Source organism: Corvus hawaiiensis, chromosome 6 (genome assembly GCF_020740725.1).
Source record: "Corvus hawaiiensis isolate bCorHaw1 chromosome 6, bCorHaw1.pri.cur, whole genome shotgun sequence".
Lineage (NCBI taxonomy): Eukaryota > Metazoa > Chordata > Aves > Passeriformes > Corvidae > Corvus > Corvus hawaiiensis.
In genome coordinates this window covers 21,386,900-21,404,821 of record NC_063218.1, presented here as the reverse complement: position 1 = coordinate 21,404,821, position 17,922 = coordinate 21,386,900, and the positions used below count along the sequence as shown (strand labels likewise).

Below are 17,922 nucleotides of genomic sequence, written 5' to 3'. Positions count from 1 at the left end.
AAATGGGTCATTATGATACACGTACCACTGGTCATACTTGATGTGTTCATGAAACAGACAATCACATAACTCAGGAGCAGGTCCTTTTCTTTCATGAACTAAATGAAACAGGAACTTCTCTTTATGTTTTCAGACTCTGAAATAGATGAAGGAATGCTTGCAGGCCCTGAGACTGAGTTTTCACAAGGGCAGATCTATTTTTAACAGGAATCTTGAGGACAGCATATGTGAAGAGAGGAAATCCTTTCTAAGATAGAAGAAATATTAAGATCCAAGAGCCTACATTGCACTGTGGCACTCTGATCTTCAATAAATACAGTGAGAAATTGTGAGATACTCAGAGAGAAAATAGGTGGGAAAAACAAAACCAAACAAAACAGTCAAAATGTTATTAATGACTGGAGAAAAAAAAATGTAAATGCCATGTCTGCTAGAGAATTACAGAGTAGTTAGCCTAACACCAGTTCCTGGGAAGATTACTGAGCAAATTTTCCTAGAAGCTACCGGCAAGCACACAAAGGATGAAAAACTAATTTGAAATAGCCCACATGTATTTACTGTGGGCTAATTATGCTTGGCCAAAGTCATTGCCCTCTGCAATGAGACTGGCTCTACGAATAACAGGGGGTGCAGGAGGTATTGTCTACCTTCACTTCTACAAAGGCTTTGATACTGTCTCCTGCAGTATCCCTATGCAACCTTGGAGATATGGGTTAGGTGGGTGGGAAGTTGGCTTGACTTGCTGGTTGAAAGGGCTGTGCTCAATGGCACGGAGTTGATCAGGCAGCTTATGACTACTGATGCCCCTCAGGGATTGATGCTGATGCCAGTATTGTTTAATGTGTGTGCTGATCAAACTGAGTGTGCTCCCAGCAAGTTTGCAAATTATCAAACTGGGGACAGCCGGTGATGAGCTGCAATTCAGAGGGACCTCTCAGAGGTTGGAGAAATGGGGTCATCATGACGAATCTTATGAAATTTGACAAAAGAAAGTGCCAAGTCATGTAGGATGGAGAATTCCTGTGCAAAAGGGGCAACCGGGTGTGTTCCAACTGAATGGAAGAAGGCAACTGCATAGAAAAGGTGTTTAACCATTTGAATTAGAGCCAGCAGTGTGTCCTTATTTGCAGAGCCAGTGACATAGTGATCTACCTTAGCAAGAATGCAGTCAGCTAGCCAAGGGAATGCTTTCCTACCTTGAAGTCAGTTGTGAGACTACATCTGGAGTACTGCATTCAAGTGTGGGCTTCACTTGGCAGAAGGCCACCAAGGTGGTAAAGGTGCTGGGAAGTGCAAGAGAACATGGTTTGTTGAACCCTAAGGGGAGAGAGGGCAGAAAAACTGTGGCTGTCTTTAATTACCAGACTAGGAGTTTATAGATAGGACGCATCTTGGAGATCCACAGAAATAGCATGAGAAGAAATGGGCATAAGATGGAATGTGGGAAATTGTAACTTATGAAGTAGGATAGTAAAATACTGCAACTGGTTGCCAATGAAGAAGTTGTTGAGTGTCATTTCTTTGAAGTATTCAAAACTGAATGGAAGTAGTTCCTAAGTAATCTGCTCTCATTGACCTTGCTTTGAGTTGGAGGAGAGGGGAAACTAAATGATCTCTACATGTTCCTTCCCATTATCCCATGTTTTTTTGTTTCTAAGCATTTGAGGTAAGAAGGTCCGTGTGTTCCCTGTTTTGTGTGGGAGTATAGACCTGATGGAACAGTGCTTGCCAGTTCAGGTTCATGCAAGGTGCTGGATTGGAAATTACTTTTTATCCATAATTTACTGGTTTTTATATTGCATTCAGAAGGAGGCTTACAAAAGATCAAAGATAAATGATCAAAAGTTTGAATAACTAGGGTTTATAAAAATTTTGTCTTTCTGTCTCACCTGACAAAGAAGTCAGGAGGTAAGTGATTATGTATTACTTGCATGTCTCTCTAGCTGTCACCTGTGGAGTTCTGTAGGATGTGAGTGCTGCAGTTTGAGGAGGAATGAGTGACCCTTAACGGAGGGCTTAAGAGGCATTCCAGGCCTGGAGATGAAAGGATGAGGAGCAAATCCTCTGTATTATTGAAGCGTGTGAAAGGCATGAAAGAGCTAGAGGTAAATCAATAGTTTGCATTTACTGCATGGGAGAGAAAGAAAAGATAGACTGGGATTTATTTTTCCAGGTTATTTGAGAAAGATTTCCCCCCCTCCCCACCCTGCTTTAGTGGGGGAAAACCTGAACTTTTTATATATTTATATATATATATATATATATATATATATATGTACTGAACTTATATATATATATATACTGAATATATATATATTTTATATAGAATTCTATGTCTTTGGCACCCTGAAAGATGTACCTGAAAGAAACTCTTCCCTATGTTGTCTCCCAAATAAATGATGTAGTAATTAAATGCTTTATTGAGAATGAAACTGGCAAGTCACAATAAAGTAGTAGACACAGAAGCAAAAAATACTGAAGTTTAGTGCTTACACACTTGAAATATGAGTGAAGAAATATTTATCAATCTTAATCAAAATTTCTCAGTGGGAGAAAAGGTTAAGAGGACATGGCTTACCCATTTTTAGCTGTTTCTTCAGCTTTATTAACTTAGCTTATCTTTCTAGAACTTAACAATACCCATTAAATACCATATGGTTCACTCACTGCTCTAGGAAGTCCATTCTACATGTCTAGATAGGTGTTTTGTAGCAGCTGTCACTGGTCTACCTTAACATTGTGCAGTGATGTGGTGCATTATCCTCTGATATAATGATAGATTAATTTCAAAGGCAAGCAAGTTAAATTTCTCCTATTAGTTTTGTAGGCCCCCTTCAAGAACAGAACATTTCAGGGCATTTAAGATCAAATACTGTACAGAGGTGCAAAACTGTGGTGTTAAAGCATAATTTAAAATGTGTAAAAAATGGTAATATCCTTGTCTGTAATGATATTATGGATATTATTTGTAATATTCATAAGAACTTATTGCTTCTCTGCCTGAAGTCACCTAATGCTTTCAAAATGAAGTGTAGGGAAATCACTGCTGTCATTAGATCGATGTGATCAGCCCACAGAACTTTCATTATCCTCACTTGTGTGACACATGCTATTGCTTTGTGCAGCTGAAGGCCACAGACTCAGGGCCTCTTAGGTGATAATGTATTTTAGTCAAGATTGTAACTGCTGTATTTCTCAGAATACAATAGTGATGAAAAACTTTTAGAGAGTGGCTGGAACACCAAGTCATGAGACTTACTGCTAGCCTCTGCCAGAGGCGAGAAGTGCTGCATTTGCTGAACTGCCTCATGCAATACACGTCTGACGCTGATGTGTTCATCACAGCAGTGGGAATATCTCAGTCTACAAGTACTGTTGAGACTGTGGTTCTGTGTGCCTATATCACCCTGCCTTATCCTTCTGGATAAGGTCCAGGTGCTCCTTTGACACTGAATCTCATGGCAGGAGCTGTTGCTGTGTGTAACTGTAAGATAGCGGCCAGTCTAGGGTGGTGTGAAAACTGTGATGCTGAGGTGCTTTCTAGTGAAATGATAAGAAGGGACTATGGTGGATGGCTTTTGTGGTTAAACTTCACCTTTTGCCATGAAGGAAGGGTAGCCAGGCATGGGAGATTACATGTCTCCCTTGAGCAATATTACATTTGTAATGTAATACAATGGGATAGCAGAGGATGCCAGGAAAGAACTGATACCAAAGACAAAGCAAACTGGCTGAGGGGAATGAAGTCCCAGGTCAAGGTGAGCAAGTTATTCAGAACCACTCTGCTTTTTCTCTCCCCTGCTGACTTCCTTCAGATACAGCTGTTCTTGAATGATCACAATCAGTATATCAAAATAAACGCTTTATAGAGTAAGGTAAAAGGAGTTGCTGGCAAGACTGTAAATCTTCTCATTGAACAAATGATAACTCTGCTCAAGAGCCCTTTTGTCCTGGGAGTGTGGGAAGGATATAAATTCTCTGAAAGTATCTGTCAGTCGGAGTTGCTCTGCATTCATCATGAATGTCATAAGACACTAAAGAATTGTCACTTCATGGTGAGAATGATTAAACAACCATTACACTTGTCTTTTGCTCTGGCATGGTACTTTTAACAGATTGCCTGTATAAAGTTTGCATGTGTCCATCTATCCTAGTGGTGGATGTCCTTTCATGGTGGCAAGAAAAAGAGGTAATAGCAAGAAAAGCTGCATATCATTTACAGAATAGTTTGTATGCCCTATTACTAGCTCTGGATACCTACTGTTTTTACATTCCTTCTATGTGACCTTGGGGAAGGTTAGAGAGCCTTGGGAATGGTGAGCTTCCGTAAATGCATTTTTTCTCATCACTGACCTAGTACTTGTGAGGGACAATGTCATATTTGAGGTGAGGTCAAAAAGCTCAGAACTCCGAGTTTCTTTCCTTGATAGACCAAAATGGGCCCCATTTAGTTATAGACGACTAGGCTGTGTCTACAATAACAATCAGCATAAGAGTTGGTTTTCAGAATGAAATTTAGTATCAAGGACCTGAGACCTATACTGCGGGCATTTTGCTTCTGGAGTGTTACTTTGGACTAGCTCTGGTCTGGTACTATAGACTAGTATCTTGTTAAAAGTTGGATTGCATCTTCCAGTTTAGTTTTAAACTAAACTGGAAGATTTTAAGGCATCAAGCGTGTGTGCTGTGAGACTTCTCTGATGAGAACATGGCTAGTGATGATAGATCAAGAAGTTTATTTCAGAATCATACTAAAATGCTAACAGCCAGCAAAAGGTTAGATACCTGCAAACCTGCTTCTTTTTCCAAACTCTGCTGCTAATTTAGCATATGAGAGTTGGTAAAACTCTTACCTTCTGAGGTTTTAATGAATACCCAGTAGCTGATACTTCTGGCCCAATATTTTTTAGCTGTCAAGACTGAAAATTTAGGTTTGGTCTCTTGCAGTGAAGACAGTAAATATAAACTATATTTTCTCTTTTGGTATCTATGATTAAGGAAATGTGAGCAGGTATGTAAGTAAGAGTGAAGGATTGCCTACAGTTAAAACAAGAAAAACCTTGTAGACTCAGACTGGTCGTGCAAAGTACTATGCTACTTAAACCTGAAGTGACTAAATGGCGCTGAGAGAACAGAAGTTGTCTTCGCAGTTTTGTTTTGTTTTTGCTTTGTGTTTGGTGTGGGTTTTTTTGTTCGCGTTTTGGGGAATTTTGTTGGTTGGTTGGTTTTCATAGTTTTGGGGTTTTTGTTTGTTTGGGTTTTTGTTTTGTTTTCATCTTTTTTTGAGGGAATTTGTTTTAATGGAATAAAGTGTAGCTTAAGGATAAACACTAGAAAGAGATTCTTTAGAGGAGAGTTGACTAGGCTGAGATCAAGAGTAGCATTTTGGCCTTCATCCATCTTGAGAGGTATCTAGGCCATTTTGTTACCATTCAGATTCTGTAAACCTGTACTGAGCTAACATCCCTGCTCTTCCTTCAAGCCCCAAGTGAGCTATGAATCCTGCTGTGCTTCTTCTTGCTAACAGCAGTCTCTGTATTCAGCTCCTCTGGCATGCTGCCTTCTGGGCTTCTCAAAGGACATCCTCTCTGTGTGCTCTTTTATCAACAAATACCAAGAAACAAGAAATTGCATCCTGATGCCACCTGCTCTTTGGCAGCAGCATGCAACTAAGAAATGGTTCCATCTACCTTTACTGAATTTAGTCACAGTTGCACCTTATGAAGTAATGGAGTCTCTTTGTAGGTGGTGGATAACTTTTTCTGAAAAGGGTCACAGTCTTACAGGCACTTTTACCCAGCAAATTTCATATTTCAGTTGTGTTTGTAGTTTCTTCTGTCTCTTCTTCTAGTGCATAGTGGTTTTAACCCTTTTGTTTTCTATTTTGGTATCAGTACTGTGGGGGGTTGGGGAGTTTGGGGTTTTTTTTGCAAAATGTTTTTCATACTCTGTAATGCCTAGGAAAAAAAAAATACCTGGCGGAATTGTCCCTGTGGACTTTTTCCTAGATTGATAACTGTCATCTGGCTGCATAAAGCTGTGGGGGCTGAATTTGATGACACAACTGGTCTCTTTACTGAAAGAAATTACTTAAGGATTGAGGGTGGTGGTATGATATAAGTCTGCAAGGCAAATAGATATAGGGACAGAGTACTGTGCCTTACAGGACAAGAACTAGGGAACATGTAATCTATTTAGCAAGAGCAAGTATGAAAAAGATGATTCTTCACACAAAAAGGGGATCCTTTTTCACTCAGGCTGAAAGTGACATCAGGAAATCTCTAGTCCAAACCCTTGCTTGGAGCAAGGTCAGCTGTGAGGTCAGATCAGGTTGCTTGGGGTTTTATGTAGTCATATCTTGAAAACCTCCACACACAGAAACTCTAAAATCTACTTGAGCAACTTTTTTGCATGTCTTTCCTTGTGAGGAGAAAGCTCTTTCCTGCTGTAGAGTCAGATTCTCTTACTTCAAAGTACAGCAGTTGCATCCTGCTCCTCAGCTGTGCACCACTGTGAAGAGCCTGCCTTTGGCTTCTCAAGAACCTCCTTGCAGGTGCTGTGAAACTGCCCTTAGGTCCCCTTGAAGCTGTGTCATCTCCAAGCTGATAAAGCCTGAATCTGTTGGCATTTCCTCATGAGGCAGGCACTTCATCCACCCAACTGCCTTTGTGGCACTTCAGTGAACGTGCTCCAGTTTGTCAATCCAAAATCAGATGCATTATTCTAGATGCAGTCTAACAACCACTGAGTAAAGGGGAATAATCATCTATTAACAGCCCCAGGTCCTGTTAGCAGAATGCAAGATGCTGTAGGATGCCTCTGCTGATAGGGCCCACAGCTGGCTAATGTTTAACTTGCTACATCAATGGCAGATTTGTTTGAGTCATTGCTAAGGGTTTGTAAGACATTGTGAATGCAAAACTTTTAAATGTATTCAAAGACAGACTGGATAAGTACTTGAAAAATAGATCTCTTTGGGATTACTGTATAAACAAACCACATGAGGCCGAGTTAATTGATGAAAAGGCTCGTGGTCTGAGTGCATACTTAAAGGAAATAGGCTTGCTCTACTCTTAGTTTTCCATGTGTATCCACTTAGGATCAATGCTGAAGACATGACAGCGATTGTTGTCTGAACAATCTTGTTATAATGGAAATTAAAGTATTGCTGAAATATTTTCTGTGTTGCAATCTTTTATGTTTAAGCTGGTGTGCCTATGGTCATCTTGCATCTGTTTTAGTCAGCAGCTAATCCCTAAATTCCTTCTGAGATGATAAACATACCCAACATGCCCCATGGAAAATTCATATTTGGAAAAAAACCTTAATCTTCCTGGTATCCCAGATTTAGAGGAATTCATATTTCAAGCATAAATTATCTTGGACCTTCAAGTAGTTCTAGAAACACTCCCTGGCTCTCCTTCTTTTCCTCTTCCAATCTTTTTAATGCAGTGTAACTAATAAGAAGTAGCATACTGTCTGATCCAATTGTTGGCTGATGCACACATACTGGGAGGAAAGTGACTTGTATTAATTTGCTGTCATTAAAGAAGACAAACACAGAAAGCAGGCGTTATCCGAATTGCTGCTTCCGTTTTGTGTTAGTCTTGCAGCTTTTATAGCTCCTCCTCCTTTTTATATAGATGCTCCTTCATATTTTAAAGTGTGAAAGGAATTTCAGTTTCATGTCAAACAATGTCTGATTTTTTGAGATAAATGTGGTGTTCAATTTCAGTCTCGGAGAATTTGTCAAGGAAGAGTGAGCATCCTAAAGGAAGTAGAGCTAGTTCATAAGAACTCTAAGCACAGAAGCTTGCTTTTCTTTTTTTCTTTTTTGAGGATTAGACTGGAAGCTTTGCATTTTTCAGGGTTTTAAGTTTTCTTTATTCTTAGGCAATTTAAAGCTCTTGATAAATAAAAGGATGTTTCAGCAGTTGTATCATAGAAAGTATTAGGCCTGTCTTTCCTTCCTCCCAGGAAGGATCCTGTGATGGAATGGTCAAGTGACCCAGATGATGATGGTGATTAGATCCTGTAACCTTTTCAACCCCCATCTCCTTTTTTTCAATCAAGCAGGTGTTTGTATTAATAGACCTTTTAAACTCAGGTGTGGAAGACACAGCAACGGAGTCACAGATCTACAAGTGCCAGAGAGGATCTTTAGGTGAAGGAGGAGTAAGACACTTCATCCTGATTGATGATACTCAGTTTTGATGACACTTAAATTTCTTGATGTGTGTGATTGAGTGGCAGTAACTCACAGGATGTCCCTGGGATAGCCCGATATTGCAGATCATTCATATAATGTAAGAACATTGGTGTATATGCTTGAAGGCAGGGGATGTGTGAATGGCTAGCTTGGTTTTGATTCCTGAGATATAATTAATTCTTTTGTCTAAGAACTTTTTTTATTTGGTGTGATGTATAGTGAAATAGGAAGAAGAGGAGTAAAAGAGGGATTAGGATAACAATGTAATTGAAGTTTAGGATTGAGGGCAACAAGATGATAGCTTATAAGGGGAGAAGGAAGAATAGCTGTTGTCAAGACTGATGCCTTGGTAAATATGAAAGGGCAGAAGGAATGGGACAATTCTCTCTTGGTCTTTTTTTATTCTCCATTATTAATTTGTTTAATAATGGTAGCTGGAAGTGCTATCATGCATCTAATATAACTGTGAAGCAAAGAAGCTGTATTACGCTGAATGCGATGCATTTAGTGGACAAGACCCACAGGAGTAACTTTGCAGGAGCTGTCAATTGAAAACACCTCTTAGGTCATCTCTAGGCAATATAGATGTTTCAGCATACCTAGAATTGACCCAGTTGAAGTGATTTCAAGTAATGAAGAGTCAGCTAAATCATCCATGCTCTTTGAGAGGATATTGCAAAGCTGGGTGAAAACTTTGCCTATTTTCATCATTATTGTTGTTAAGGCATATGGGCGCGGTTTCCTTTCTTTGACTGTCCTCAAAACATGCTTTTGTCATTCTCTCACTCTTTTTACTCCTAAGAAATTAATTTAATGGAAATTTGGAGTTGTACAGCATATGTGTAGTCTATTTGAGGTGGCCAGAATGAGTTAAGTATTAAAAACAACTTTCAGAAGCTTCATTTTTCACTCAGCCAATGTTCATCCTTTTGGCAGTGTATAGGTTTCAACTGATGTGTGTTATTGTTTGCATTGTGATGTTATAAACTTTTGGGGAGCAATAAATAGATGTCATTTGAAAGTCATAGTTCTCTTTTCTGGTTCATGCATGTGTTGTTTGCTTTAACTCCCTCTTAGAGCTGGTGGTCAAAGCATGGATTGTTTTTTCTCGAATGTAGCAAGTATAAATAAATAAGATGCTGAACTGTGTGGCCAAGTAAAGGCCTGAAGAACTACACTACAGTTGTTTCTCTGACTGGAAATAGAGTGGTCAAATATGGAGTCTACCTTAAGCTGAAAACATATGGCCAGGAACCTTAATTTTGGGGGCAGAGATCAAATCAGCCTGATCAGATTTCTGGGAAAACTTCCAATCTATGTTATTAGAGTTTTCTATTAGAATAGAAATCGGTCGCAGCAGCTCTTCCTTGTTGCTTTGTTCATCTCCACTTGCGAGGGTTGAATAGCTCTCTATATACCGTGTTTTTTGGAACTGCTTTTTTATTGCATGACCAAATTATGATGTTTCCTGCAGCAGCAAATTTTGTCCCCTTACTTAGTTTCTGCAGATGTTTGCCTGATCTCTTCTCACTTGCTTTCGTGCCAGTATTCTAACCTGCATTCCTTTTACATGCATTTTCTGGTGATGGAAATAGTAAATGAACTGCCTAGTCCAGGTACAGTAAGATAAGGGTCATCCTTACTTTTTCTTGATGTAAATTTGGAAAAAGCTCTACCTTTTCTTATTAAGATTTTGTGGGATTTTTTTGAATGTCTATGTAAACTATCAGGTCTCCATTATTTAGTTATGCCTTCAGAGGGCTGATGATTAAAGGGCTGCTAATTACAGGTGTTACCAAGGTTTCATTCATGATGTGAAATGGCTCTTGATTTGCTCATGTAACCTATGGTCATGCACAATATGTTATTGATTTCATCCTTTGACAACATTGCTTCTTGAAAATTACCTAAATTTCAGTTTCCTGCCAAGAAAGAAGAGCAAAATGCCATCGCCATGAATTTTCCTGTAGTTGAACTGATAGCTTCTTGTTAAATAGCAGAAGGTTATGATTATTAATAAACATGTTAGGACCTTTACATCGGCATATGAAATACTCTACAAGACTCATCTGAACTACTGGACTAAGCAGAATAAAATATAAATAAAGTTTCCACTCCTTTTACAAAAATGTTAAGAAGTAAAATAATATCTATATTTGTTATGGTTTAGAAATGGCATTCCCCAATTTAGTTCATGGTATTCTATACCACTTAGGTCATGCTCAAATCTTACACCTCCCAGCTGTACATATATAAACACAAGCACAGATACCATTTCCATAGTCAATGGCTCTCCCTCCAAGATGTCTGTTAAGGTCATTTAGTCCATGTGGGTTCTATCCATCCTAGACATCTTCCAGGGCAGGAGGGCTGGTGTGCTGTTGGCTGGTTGCCAGCTGCATCACAAGCTCATGACTGGTGTAACTGAAGCAGTCCATCCTCATTGTCTGTGGTACTTATGGCATACAGTGGCAACATCATTCAGCAACCAGTATTATAAAATTCAACAGTACAGACTGTTCTCACACAAAAATTGAATTCCATTGAGGTACACATTGTATTTCCCTGTTCCTCTGCAATACCTCTCAAGTACATCCAAGTCCCTGAGGAAAATCAATCTCACAGATAGATTTGCCTTTGCTTGACTCAGGACTAATCCAAACTGTCTTCCCTAGCCCCTTTCTCATGTGTGCAGAGACTTCATCCCCTTCTGGTTTGTGAAGGTTATGATTGGGCAGGGCCAGCTCAATTGGTAGAGCTTCTGGTGTTCACTAAACAGGTGGCCTTCACTAAATGTAGATCCCAATGTTTGAGGGTCCCACCACCCATTGATTTCAATGTGATTTTTAACAGTCCATTTTACTGTTCAATTTTTCCAGAGGCTGGTGCCAGATGGGGAATATGATGCACTCGCTCAGTATTGTGCTCTCTGGCCCAGGTGTCTACAAGGTTATTTTTGATATTAGTCCCATTGTCAGACTCAGTTCTTTCTAGGGTGCTGTGCTGCTGCAGGACTTACTTTTCAAGCCACAAGATGGTGATCCAGACACCCATCACTCACCTGTGGCATGAGGCACAGGGTGTGTCTCCAGAGCTCATCTCTGAAGGTGCCACAGCATTCTCCTTGCAAATATTCTGTCACTTTATCAGGGTCCTATAGTTGTTCAGGGGTGAACTTCCAACTCACTGGAGTAGAAAAGGCCTTTAAAAAGTGGCCCATGCCCTCCAACATTCCATGCCGCTCATGACTATCCATCCTTGGGGCAAATTTTTGAAAGGTACTCAAGTAATTATTGTAGCTTTTGAATTGGCCCGGGTTGTTCATAATTTGCATCCTAAAGGTACTTTTTGGTTGTAAAAATATGAACTGTAGCATTTACACTATGCTAAACATATACTCTCCCAGTGCAGAGTTGCTGCAGGTAACCCTTCAGTGTATAAGCATTGTGTTACCTACCAAATGCTGGATTTTCTTGGCCACAGGGAAATGAGTGTGTGTGCTGTGCTGTAGCTGAGGCAAACCAGGCTTTTGATGGCTTAGTAGATGCAAATAGAGAATTTGCAATCAATTTTTTAATGTGGGGAAATTCACAGGAGTGTGGGGCGTAAAAGTTTTAATTCGTGCAAAAGTAACAGACTTGCTTACTACTACTCTACTTTTACTTTACTATTTTACTTTCCTACTTTACTTTGCTGCAGTTGTACTATGTTGATTGAAGGACACTGTTCCTTAAAATAGGTTTTTGAAGTCTTTGGGCAATGATGAATTAAAATGACAGGTGGTAGTGCTAACTTAAACTAAATGCTTCTTAAAACACCTCATTTGTAGGCTTTATTTGCTGTGGCTTATAACCTTGGTTATGACTTGTCTGTTAGGAGTTTTCTGTGAGGAGTCTTTGCCTCAAACTATTTTATTTTGACTGAAGATTAATAATATAACAGCTCTATTCATGAATACAACTAGCAAATACATAATTTACCTACTCTAGATATGCAGACTACATTGTCACATATGTTGTAACATACCCATCTTTGATGTTTAAATCTCTAAACACCAATGATATAAGTTAGAAGTTACGTAATTTCTGGGAGAAGTCAACTGCCAGTCTGCCACACTAAGTTTTGTGAGTTTATAAGCTTTGTATACGCTAAACATGTAATGGTGTCTTAGTAGCTTAAATCTGTAGGGAGTGTTTCCTCTCTATATATGTCTTCAGTTCTCTGAGCTCCCAGTGCTGACCAACTTGCTGCATGCAACATATAGAGTAGCTGAAAATATTCTACTTCAGTTTGTTTTTATGTGTTGCTACAGTAAATCTGGCCCAGGGCACTGTGACTGCCACAAAACTGATTGGGGAAATAATTTTGTGTTGCTTGTATCCTTGATTTTATTATTGTTCTTTTTTTGCATGGTATTGGTTGAATTTAGTGTTATATAGTTGAAGTGGTGAAACACTGTAACAACAATACATTGTATAACAATGCAATTAATCAGTCCTTCAGACTTTTCTATTGTTAGGGCACAGTTGGTGTTGTACTTATTAAAGGAGTTACATAACTAAACCTTGAACAGTGAGAAAAAACTAAATATGAGAGTGTAGTCTACCGTCTGTCTTGAATAGAAAGTGTCTTGGAAAAAAAAATGTGTTCTTGTCTAATAAAGAAGTGTGTAACAGAGCTTAGGTACAAGAAGATTTCAAGATTAACAGACTTGCATCTTACCAGCTTTTTTTAAAATTAGAATTCTTTGGTTAATTATTCTACAATTCTCTGCCACACCACAAAGAAAGGATAATTGTTGATTTAAGATCAGAAGGGACTGCTAGTGGTAAACTGGTCTAGCCTGCTCACTCACACCAGCTTAAAGCAAGTCCAATCAGATAGAGGTGTCCAGGCCTTGTCAAGTTCTGGTGAAGCTGAAATCTCCTTTCCTGAAGTCTAGGGTTATAATTTGCTTGTTCAAATCTCTTGAAATTTATAAACTCATGGTTGCTGCAGGCAAATAGAAGTATTTAAGTCAAGTGTGTTTGTGTTGCATGGCTGGGGTTTTTTGTTACTTTTTCTTTTTATGTGATTGCAATGTGAAACTAACTCTTGTTATACTTCCACTTGATGGATCTTATGTTTCCAGACTGGAATGACTATTTTGTTCATAATTTGGGGAAAAAATTTTACTGTCACAATGTTAATATGCATCTCTTTCCAAACACGTCAATGGATAGCCTGTATGTCCTCAAAATGTTGGTGAAGGGAGGGACATTGATGTATCCAACAAATGTTGTGTACATTCAGCTACACACAGATAAAGCAAGTGGCCCGTCTCTTATTAAGCAGGTATTTCTGACCTGGGAAATAAGGAAACAAGTATTGGCCAATCAGACTTCTGCTTATGTTGCAGTGGGGATCCTGCAACACGCATATATCAAACCAGGAGTCCCGTGGAAAGGAAATATATATGGACAGACAGATTCTTGATAGCTGTTTCAGAGATGTTTATTTCTCCAGCCGCATGGCCGGGGCTCTGCCGAGGAACTGTTCCAGTCACGGGACCAAGGGTCCTTCTGCCCGCGCAGGGAGCACAAACCAACCAATGGGAACGAGGCTGAGCAGGGGCAGGGGAACCCCGTGTCTGTGCCCTCAGGGCCCCTCTCCCAGGGCTACACGGCAGGGGAGGGACCCCAACACCTCACCCGTTTTATTTTAATAAAAGGAGAATGAAAACAACTGGATAAACATAACAAGAACAGTTTCAAGACAAAACAAGCCACCCTCCTGAGTCTTTAAATGTCCAAACAGATTCTGTGGAACATCTTAGGGCTGACAGAAGGCAGACAGAACTCTGAGCATGCTTTGTGGGGAAACTGAGGCAGGAGAGGGTTTAACTTCTTCCCTCCCCCTTTTCATCCCCCACTCGGCATTGGAAAGGGATTTTTGGGGAAACAATTGGCAAAAGCATGGTTTTGTGAGGGAAACCATGGGTGAAAAAACGGATTGGGAATACACTGGGGGTAATAGGACATAGGGTAAAAGGGAAAGGTGGGATTAGGAAAGGGAAACTGTAGGGGGGGCTTACAATGGAGATACTGTCTAACATGACTACGATCTTTTGCATATATACTGCCTTTTACAGGAACACCATCAGGCCCAGTGACCTGCGATGCTTGTAACCCTTTTCTCCCTAGTACAATATTAAATTCCACCACCTCTCCATCTCCCAAGCTTGGGATGCATTTTTCAGGGTTATTCTTTTTAATAGCAGTTCTATGCACGAATATGTCTTGCTGGTTGTCACACCTTGTTATAAAACCATAATTTTGCTTAACATTATACCATTTTACTATCCCTAAGGTCTTAGTTGCTATGATCTTTTCCTTTTTTCGAGTGGCTGCTGTTTTCTGTCTCGCTGCGTCTTTGCTGTCTCTTTCGGTCGCTCCCGTGTTGGAATTGTCGGGGCTGCTGGTGCCTGCGCGCTCTTCCCGGGGTCGCGTTTGGGGCCGCGCGGGCCGGGCCGGGCCACGCCGCTCAGTTCTCCGTGCGTCGCCTCCTCTGGTCGCAGCTTCGCTGCCGCTATTGGGCGCTGCACCCACGTCTCGGCTGGGCCCCCGAGCGATGACTCCCCCGCGCCCTGCTCCAGCGCGCGTCTCGGCTGGGCGCGGCTCCGCTCCACCGCCGCCAGCCGCCGCCCGCGCGCCGCCCCTCTCGGTCGGGCGTTCCCGGGGCTCGCTCCACCACGCACTGTGCTGCGCCGTGCGGGTCCCGCCGGGTCCCGCCGCTCCCCGCTCCGCCACCGACACTGCGGCTCGCGTGGCTCCGCCCGCGCGCGGGAACTGCCTCGCTGCTGCTCTCAGAGCGCTCGGTGCACGTGGCCTGGGCCGCACGGTCCCTGCGCCACGCTTCCCTTCACCAGGACACAGCTGACATTGCTCAACAGTCTCGGTAACTAAATAATATTCACGAAAATATTCTTCCATCGGCATATATTTTGACTCTAGTATTAACTGTGTCCAAACGGTTTTCCAAAAGCCCTTGGTAAGAATTAAATCCCAAGAAACATAGAAAAAGTTCTTAAACAACCATGCCAGGAAGTGTTTCAGTTCTTTTTGAGCTTGAATCAAGCTAAAATTTACAAATCGTTGTTCAAGAATCATTTTAAGTTTAAGATAAATGTCCATATGCGGCTCTGAGAGCCAAGAGTCTTCCCACGGTTCCTCCATAGTTTAGATATGGAATAGCAAAGCAAAACCAAGAAGAGGAATCCAAAGTTTCCAGGGTTTACTCACACAAATCAGTCGCTTAGGGATCGGGGATCGTTCTGCCCGCATTCTCCACCATTTGTTGCAGTGGGGATCCTGCAACACGCATATATCAAACCAGGAGTCCCGTGGAAAGGAAATATATATGGACAGACAGATTCTCGATAGCTGTTTCAGAGATGTTTATTTCTCCAGCCGCATGGCCGGGGCTCTGCCGAGGAACTGTTCCAGTCACGGGACCAAGGGTCCTTCTGCCCGCGCAGGGAGCACAAACCAACCAATGGGAACGAGGCTGAGCAGGGGCAGGGGAACCCCGTGTCTGTGCCCTCAGGGCCCCTCTCCCAGGGCTACACGGCAGGGGAGGGACCCCAACATGCTTACAGGTCTGTTTGGGTTAGTGCAGCTCTGGTTGTTGTATCTGAATTTTCTTTCAAGAGCTCAATGCCTTGCCAGAATATATGACTGCAGAATGCATCACAGTAAACCCGTGCCATATTTAAGGTAAAGCTGGAAGCCTGTGGATCAGCTGAACTCCAGAACTGAGTTGACATTCCCAGCTGAACCAAAGTACTACATGTCTTCATGAAGCATTATGTGGAGCCATCTCACAGAAAACTGAAATAAAACCCGGCAGAGGCAGGTTTAGACTGTGTTATTTCTTTGTGTTTCTGATCCTTACCTTAGGAACCTTGGTACCTCAGTACAGAGTACTGAATATTGTCAGGTTAGGCTTAGAAGCAAAATCTATGCTCTGTGAGGAGAAAATAAGATCTGTTTAAGTAGTTAAGTCTCATGAAAGGCCTGTGAGGACATAATTGGTTCTAATTGGCTCTCATTGGAGGACTGACATGGTCCACCTGCAGCCAAATGGTTCTTAGAGAGGTAAAGAAATAATCTGCCTTCATAAAGAATGAAGAACTCACCTCCAAGCTTGTCTTTGCTGCTGAAAGGCCTGATAACCAGTACAAAGAAAAGGAGGAGAGCTTTCAAGTCAAGTGAGAGTAATTTTGGGAAGTGGGTTTTAATTTGTGAAACCATCAACAATGAGTAAATCTAGTTTTGCTTACCACATTGCTGTGCCTAGTTTTAGTCTGTAGTGCAAAGACACACAGAAGTTACAGAACAAACTGATAAACTGAAGGGGTATATTTGTAGTGTAGTTTTAGGGGGGCTGTTGTTATGCCTGTGCATGGGGGCAGGACACGGATAATTCACTACCTGGTCATCTCCAACTGTCTAACCATAAGGTTCCAGATAGAGCTGGGGATGTTTAAACAAATGGACAAACAAAACCTCTTTCTACACATCTTAAAATAGTCATGCACCCTCTATCTGGAGTTTAAAGCTGAATGAGGAGACTGAGTCTATAAAATTATTCTTTCTATAAAATTATTTCTATAAAATTATAGACTATAGTCTATAAAATTATTCTTTCTGAAACGGAAAAAGTGTATGTGCACAGTTCCAGAATGCCAGAATGTGCTCTTTTGGTAATTCAGAATTATGACTGAAATTTCCTTTTAACCCTGATTTCGAACACATTTGTCTGAATTTACTGAGGGCATGTTCTGTTGGATGTGCATAGGCCTGGAAGGGAAGAAGAAAACATGATTGATTTTCACTCTGTCATTGAGTCAGCTGTTCACAAATCATTTCATTTCTCTGTGGCTGAGTTTTTGATGTCTGTTTTGGTAATGTGTTCTGAGATGTCAGAGGAAGCCTCTTTAGCAAGGGAGAAGTGTATCAATTATTTCTACTAATATGCAGCATTCATTTGGAATTCAGGTCATAAAGAGCTTCAGTGAAGCTGCAGCTTTGTAGGCAAGTGTAGAAATTACCCTTATATGATCCCACCTGTTTCTGTATCTAACTACATTTACTCTGCACAAGGTTGCGTGATACATGTTGCTGATTGGTATGGTGCAAAAAAAAAAATCCTCAGTTGTACTTTCACTCGGATTAGAAAATGTACCCAGTAATTGCCTGTACTTTCTACATCTATTTTATCCTTGTTGCAGTAACAGAAGCTGGCTGTTTTTGCTTACTGTTCTGTAACCATTGTAATGGTGCTCAGAAAAATGAGGTGCAGTAAGTGACTGAAACATGGAGGAGTGTTGTTCCTGGCCTGCCTGTAGATTTGGACGAGACAGGAATTTTAGATATACTTTCCAAGAAGCTCGGGGGCTGATTTTATAACTGCTGAGTTATAAAATCTTGCTCCTAACTTGGAGTGTTGAGTACAAGTCAGAATGTGAGCTCCAAACTCTTTTGCTTCTCAGCTTCCTCATCTGCGGCAATAATTCCTCACTTGCGTTACTGCCTTCCTCAGCTCAGATGGCCCTCACGAATGTGGGAGGACAGTGTTCAGCATGGGAGAAGTTTGGTGTTGTCCTTAAAAACAAGGGCAAGGAACAAATTCCCAGGCTCAGTGGTGACAAGACAAATGGTGCTGGAAATATG

The 17,922-nt window shown here is 41.0% G+C and overlaps 1 protein-coding gene across 36 annotated transcripts in view; it reads left to right on the top strand.

The window, feature by feature from the left end:
* The window catches only part of NRXN3 (neurexin 3), a 985,201-nt gene that overhangs the window by 718,950 nt on the left and 248,329 nt on the right, over positions 1-17,922 (top strand). The gene's annotated exons all lie outside the window — the stretch shown is intronic.